Raw genomic sequence first — 7,164 nt, 5'->3', positions numbered from 1 at the left:
AAATGTGATAGATAAAAAAAATATTGTTTTCGCCGGATGTTTTTAGATGCAAAAAGATGCGGCCAATTTCCCCTGTATTTTTTTTTTACTTGCAAGGTAAATGTCTAAAAGTTGCAAAATCCTACTGGAATCTGATTATTAAACAGTCTTTATCATTTTCTTAAATATTGTTTCCCAATCTAAATTATTATCTATCGCTGATAAAGGCATATTTTGTTACAAAACTCAAAATTTTACATGTTTTTGCAAAATTTTGAATCGCTAACCAAATTTAATTAATATGAATTCGAAAGAAATTACATTATAAACCTTCTTTATCATGGTGAATTGGTAATAATTATGTACTGTCGAACTTATTCTTTGAATAAAGAATGTCTGTGGTGCAATTTATAACGCACAAAAATATGTTTGACTCGCATCGGTCAAACAAATGTTGGGATGTAGGAATTGCGGTTTATTTTCGCAAAAATTATTTGATTTTAAAGAAATATTGGAAGAGAGAAATACATAAACATCCAATTGCAAAACTTTTTTTTTTTCACAATCCCTGGGGGAAAGGATTCGATTTCAAATAATTAGCTGCACATAGTATAAACATTTTATTTAACTGTTTGCTGTATACAAGTTTAAAGCTTTTCAGAAAGCTTATAGAATTTTAAACAATCATTTTATGATTTGGTACAAGTACAAAATAAAATAAGGAGATGTGGTATGATTGCTAATGAGACAACTTTCCACCAGACACCAAATAACGTAGATGTTACAGTAACTATAGGTCATCGTACGGCCTTCACCGATAAGCATAACCCATACCGCATAGCAAGCCATAAAAGGCCCAAACATAAAGAAAAGTAAAGCATTCGAAGCGAAAAAATGAAAGCCTGAATTATGTACAAAACAACAAAATAATAAGAAACCTGATACACAGCAACAAACCACAACCACTGAATTACAATCTCCTGACTTGGGACAGGCACATAAATAATGAGACGGGGCTATATAGATATAAGAAGATGTGGTATGAGTGCTATACATGTTAGTTGGCGCCCAAATGTAGAATGATGAGGTCACATGTTGAAGGAATTAAAATTAACCTTCGAGAACAAATAGAAAAAAACAGATAAAAGAAACAGCTATTTAATTATGCAATGCAATCGTGCAAACCAAATATGAAATATCGACAATGACAAATAAAACAACTAAAGCTAACAATCAATCAAAATAAGGCTGAATATTTTCATTTGCCTGATAAAGAGGTATGTATAACTTCTTAGTATCAAGTAGACTTTTGAATATTCCGCCTTTCCAAAACTATTTTTTTCATGGTAAAACAATTTGCAATTTTAAACAGAATTATTACATTAGCCAAATTCTTTCATTTGTGTATTTTCTACATAAATTTATTATTGATATCACAAAAAAATATGCATTAAAATTGCTCTTAAAGAAAATCCAAAATCTAAAATTGTATTTCAAGTTATCGCTAATGCAACTTTCTGATTTCAGACCATTCGAAAATTTGTCTTTAAAAAATGAAAAGTTCTGATAACATCACTATTTGCTATGCACAATTCTGAGTGCACAATTTTCTATTTTCATGATAAAATTAATTTGATGTACACATGTATTTCACGGGCTTAAACAAATATCACTTTTTCAGTAAATACTTTAAGCTCCTTTTCTGTTCCGAAATACAACTGCTGACTATAGTTGTATGGCAAGCAAATGAACTGTAAATCACTGTAAGGTTTAATTATCGGACAACAGCGAATTATGATTTTTCACAAAAGATAAAATTTATTTCACAAACACTGCCGAAATTTCTCTTGCAAGTGTTGGGCATGTCGATTCATAAACGTTGACTCTTTTCCAGCCGTAACTAACAGGTCAATCTCTCAAGTCCAGTGGTGGTTTATCAGGTCAATCTCTCTAGTCCAGTGGTGGTTTGTGCAATAAAGGAAAAACAATATCTTCTTCACCCTAAAAAATGAATTTAAATTTCTTACAAAATGTATCATTAAATTTATCTCTAACACAATGAAAATTCTAAAATAATGCGAAATGTTTTGAATATGGAAAGGAAGCACATATTGTATCTATCAATTTGCATATTTTATTAAATTTTGTGGAGGTTTTCTGCACTCGGTAGATGGACATTTCATTATTTATTTTCTTTCAGAGCTGTTCCAAATCATTAAAATATGACGACCCCGGGTATAAATCGTTGATATATAGAATGTGTTGCGAGTTACTATTGCCTTGCCGGCATGAAAATTATCACCCAAAAAAACAACAGAACACTGCAAAGTATATTTTTTTACAATAGTTTGCCACGTTTTTAGAATATTTTTATTGATTCTATATTTCTTGAAGAAGAATAATTGATTTCAGGGGGGGGGGGGATTATAAAACAATAAAATATAAATAATTGAGTTTGAATCAAGTTGAAATGACAGCAAAAATTCTACATAGATAATATTTTTATTCAAATGATTCATACCTCGAACCCTTAAATCCATGCGACTTTATCCACCCACAACATATGTCCACGAACAAAACTTCGGGTATATGATTATACCTTCTTGCTTTGAGACGGTTCACATTTTCTTCATTATTATCTAGAGCTAGTTTCGACCTTGGCGTCTAATTTTCAAAATTACTTCATTGATGATCTTATCACTACTACGTACTTGCAAAATCTTCGTTCCCATGAAAATTAAACAGTTGTTGAAATTTCAAATTTCATCAAGGTCTCTTCTGTGAGGTCTTCAAAGTCGACAAGATAAGAGGTCAATGTATTCAAGTGAATCTAAGTTTTGTGGTACATTCTTATATACAATGGGTAAATGTCTGGTTAAAAATTAATCTTATCTTTGATGTGCCGCATAAGCATCCCTATAAAGTAAGACAGTCCGTGCGTGACCCATGACATAAGATATTTTATGTCTTTCATTGGCTATTTTCTATCAAAATCCAGACTAGCTAGTAACCTTAATCAATTTACGTGTCTGGACAAATTTGTGTTAAATATTTTTGTTTGATTTTAATTTCTGAAAATTTAAATAAACTGAACTCTAGAACAGATCTTATCTGGACGTCGGGTTGGGCCTTTATTTTTGCAGGAATTCGGGATTTACACTTATTGGGACTCGGGAATCAATGATTAATTTTTCAGGATTCGGGAAAGAATGCTTTATTTTTCGGGATTTCGGTATTCAGCCTTTGTTTTTTCGGAAATGTGGAATGACACCCCTCCTCTCTCTCTCTCTCTCTCTCTCTCTCTCTCTCTCTCTTCAGCAAACAATGTTGAGAAAAAAAAACTTAAAAATCATTCTGTATGAGAATTTGAATTTGTTAAATATTTGCAATTCTTATAAAATCACAAAACCTGCAGATTTTTTGTATTTCTTTATATGGAATGACTTAAAAAAGGGGGTGTACACGTTTTCGCAAACTTAATCTACAATTTCATGTTCAACGTTACTCAACACTTTTAATACTGAAACAATTAGAGATATCAATATTTTTTTTTTAAATATCGAATACTAGTTCCCAACTAAATGTCTAAATATATCCATTTGGAATATTTTTTTCCCATATTGACAGCTATCTGAAGTCAGTTTATATGACCTCAGTTTAATATACTAGTAGGCGTGGCAATCCATCACTTTTATTCAATCAACTGTTCTTTATGATAAAGATTGGCGTGCGGTTGTAGTTGAAACAATGTAGTTTATATAATGACACTGTAATAGTTTTAGGAACATCAAAAGATAATGTATTTTATTGTGGAAACTGTGGACTACTGGTTCAAAATAAAATTGATTTCGACAAGTTGCTTTGTAACCACTGTCATGATGTTGGGTGTAATTACACACAATTTCAGAATATTTCTGTCAATATTATGAGAAAAAATGAAAAAGATAATATGTTGTTATCATTTAGGCAACATTATGTTTCATCTTGGGAAACTGTAGTTTACTGATGTTCAAATACCAAATTTAATTAAGAAGACAAATCAAGGCAATACACAACAACTGAGGAAATCGCATGAACTCCAAAAGGAGCAAGACCGGTTGCGTCTACAGGGCAAGCGTCTACTGCTATGCACCACAACCCGCCATGCGAATCATCCACACTTTTCAAAATGACACTATCAAATAAATGACACAATCGGTAAAACGACAGTTTATACTACTGTTCTAGTATCTAAAGAACTAAGAGGGTAGGAATGCCCTTTACCGTCAGGCGTCAAACAGTCATTTTCGGCTACCGTTAGCGTCAAATTGATTAAAATATTACCGTGATTCGTCAGAGGTCTCAAATAATTATCGTTACCGTTATTTTTGGAAAAAATTTAACGTGATTCGTCAAAATCAGTCGATTTTTATCGTCTAAAAGAAATTGTACATTTTATCGTCATGCACCAAAAATTATCGTTAACGTCATTTGACAAGAATCTTTACCGTTATTCGTCAGGAAGGTTCCCCCATTACGACCATCAACTAAGACTGCGAAAACATTACGCTAGTGAGTTAGAAAATAGACATATCGCATCTGTCAATCAATACGTGATAGAGCAGTTTGTGTGTCTGGAGCCACCCCCTGCTAATGAAATCTTTATAGTTTGAACATGCACTGGTGAGATATGTAAATGCCATATGCTATCATACATATAATGAGGTTGATACAATGATGTATTATACTTGAGTGACATATATTTTGCCAGTCGTATTAAATATATCATAGCGATTGCTTTAAAAGAGTCCTTGTCACTACAGAAAAAAAGCTTGACTTAAAGGCAAAATTAGTAATCCAATACGCTCCTGACCTTTGTTTTGTAAAATTTATTCCTGCGCGTTTTGCGCATCCTTTGTATGAGAATTTCTCATGAATACTATAGATCATAAATGCTTCAATTTAACATGAGACACGTTTCATATGTAAAAAAGGTTAAAAAGTCAGAACGTCTATATTTAACTTCTACTCCTAATCATCTATTTAGAATCCATGAAATTACCAATTTGACAGGAGCTATTAGACGATTTCTTCTGAGAGTTATTTCCCGTAAATACGATATTCTTTTAAACAGTAATAAAAATTATCGTAAATTCAAGATCTACAAAAAAAACCTTATAAGATTGAAACATTTAACTTACTCTTTGTAGGAGTTGTTTCCCTTAAATGACGGGATTTTTCATATCTTTAAAACATTAATATATCAAAATAAATTGTAAAGATCAAAATGAGTTTAACCGCTTGTGTTTATAATCGTAAAAAACAATAATAAACAGAAATATTGTAAACCACAAAAATGCAATAGAAGATCTACAAAACCAGATAATTACTGACTTCTTATGGAGTTTTGCCCTTAAATTAATATTTTTGATCTTTAGTATCTTGACGAGCATAATAGATAGACAAAAATTGTTACACATCAAAAGTGATCAGCAATACAAGAACTATAATAACAAACGATTGACCAAAACAATCGATTGACATTATACATCGTTATTGACCTTTAATAGTGATTTTTATGGAAAGCCTCAGCTGTCATATATTAGAGATTTACAAAACGTTATGCTGAAGCTTAAAATGTAAAGTTAAGACAGCGTGATGTTGAATTGAGTCATCAAAATGCTAACTCTAAATTACAATATGCTAAGTTGAATCTGCGCAATGTTGACTTGCAATGACAAGTGCTTTAGTCGTGATAGTATAATGATAAGTCACGATGTTGTGATGATATGCCAAACACACGTAACGTTGGGTTTAAAGTACATGATGTGAAGTTGAAGTTGCATGATGTTAGCTTGCAGATGGATACTGCTCAGTCATCCACATCGACAGCTATGATAACAAATATAATGAATAGCTAAAATGTATGGTGCTGACTTGTTATTAATAAATGTTGAGCTGAGATAGTACGATGTTATATCATTGTGATATTACGATTGGTCTACCATGCAATCTGTCGATTTAAAACACCATGATGCACAGTTGAAAGTACATGATGTTAAGTTAAGATAACACGATGCTACACCATTATATTGAAACGAAAGGCTAACTATACAATTTGTTGACTTAAAACAACACGATGCAACGTGTTAATCTAAGATGCTCACTTGAAACTACAGGACGTACAGTTGAAATTTTGTAATGTTAAGCTGCGATAGCACGATGTTTTATCATTATAATATCACGATAGGCTTATTATACAATTTGCTCATTTAAAACTACACAACGTACAGTTGAAAGTACGTGATGTTAAGCTAAAATGGCACGTTGTTATATCATTAGAATGTCACGATAAGCTTACCACACGATATGCTCGTTTAAAACTACACGACGTACAGTTGAAAGTACGTGATGTTGAGCTATGATAGCAATATCTTATATCATAATAATATCACGATAGGCCTGCCATACAATATGCTCATTTAAAACTACACGACGTACAGTTGAAAGTACGTGTTGTTCAGCTAAGACAGCACGATGTTATATCATTATAATGTCACGATAGGCTTATTATACAATTTGCTCATTTAAAATTACACCACGTACAGCTGAAAGTACGTGATGTTAAGCTAAGATAGCACGTTGTTATATCATTATAATGTCACGATAGGCTTACCACACGATATGCTCATTTAAAACTACATGATTTTCAGTTGAAACTAGGTGATGTTAAGCTAAGATAGCATGTTGTTATATCATTTGAATGTCACGATAGGCTTACAACAATACTCTCTTGTTATTTATGTATTATTGTCATTTTGTTTATTTTCTTTGTTTACATCTTCTGACATCAGACTCGGACTTCTCTTGAACTGAATTTTAATGTGCGTATTGTTATGCGTTTACTTTTCTACATTGGCTAGAGGTATAGGGGGAGAGTTGAGATCTCAAAAACATGTTTAACCCCGCCGCATTTTTGCGCCTGTCCCAAGTCAGGAGCCTCTAGCCTTTGTTAGTCTTGTATTATTTTTAATTTTAGTTTCTTGTGTACAATTTGGAGTTTAGTATGGCGTTCATTATCACTGAACTAGTATATATATTTGTTTAGGGGCCAGCTGAAGGACGCCTCCGGGTGCGGGAATTTCTCGCTGCATTGAAGACCTGTTGGTGACCTTCTGCTGTTGTCTGTTCTATGGTCGGGTTGTT

Source organism: Mytilus californianus, unplaced genomic scaffold (assembly GCF_021869535.1).
Source record: "Mytilus californianus isolate M0D057914Y unplaced genomic scaffold, xbMytCali1.0.p SCAF_4, whole genome shotgun sequence".
Classification (NCBI taxonomy): Eukaryota; Metazoa; Mollusca; class Bivalvia; order Mytilida; family Mytilidae; genus Mytilus; species Mytilus californianus.
This window is presented reverse-complemented; position numbering follows the sequence as displayed.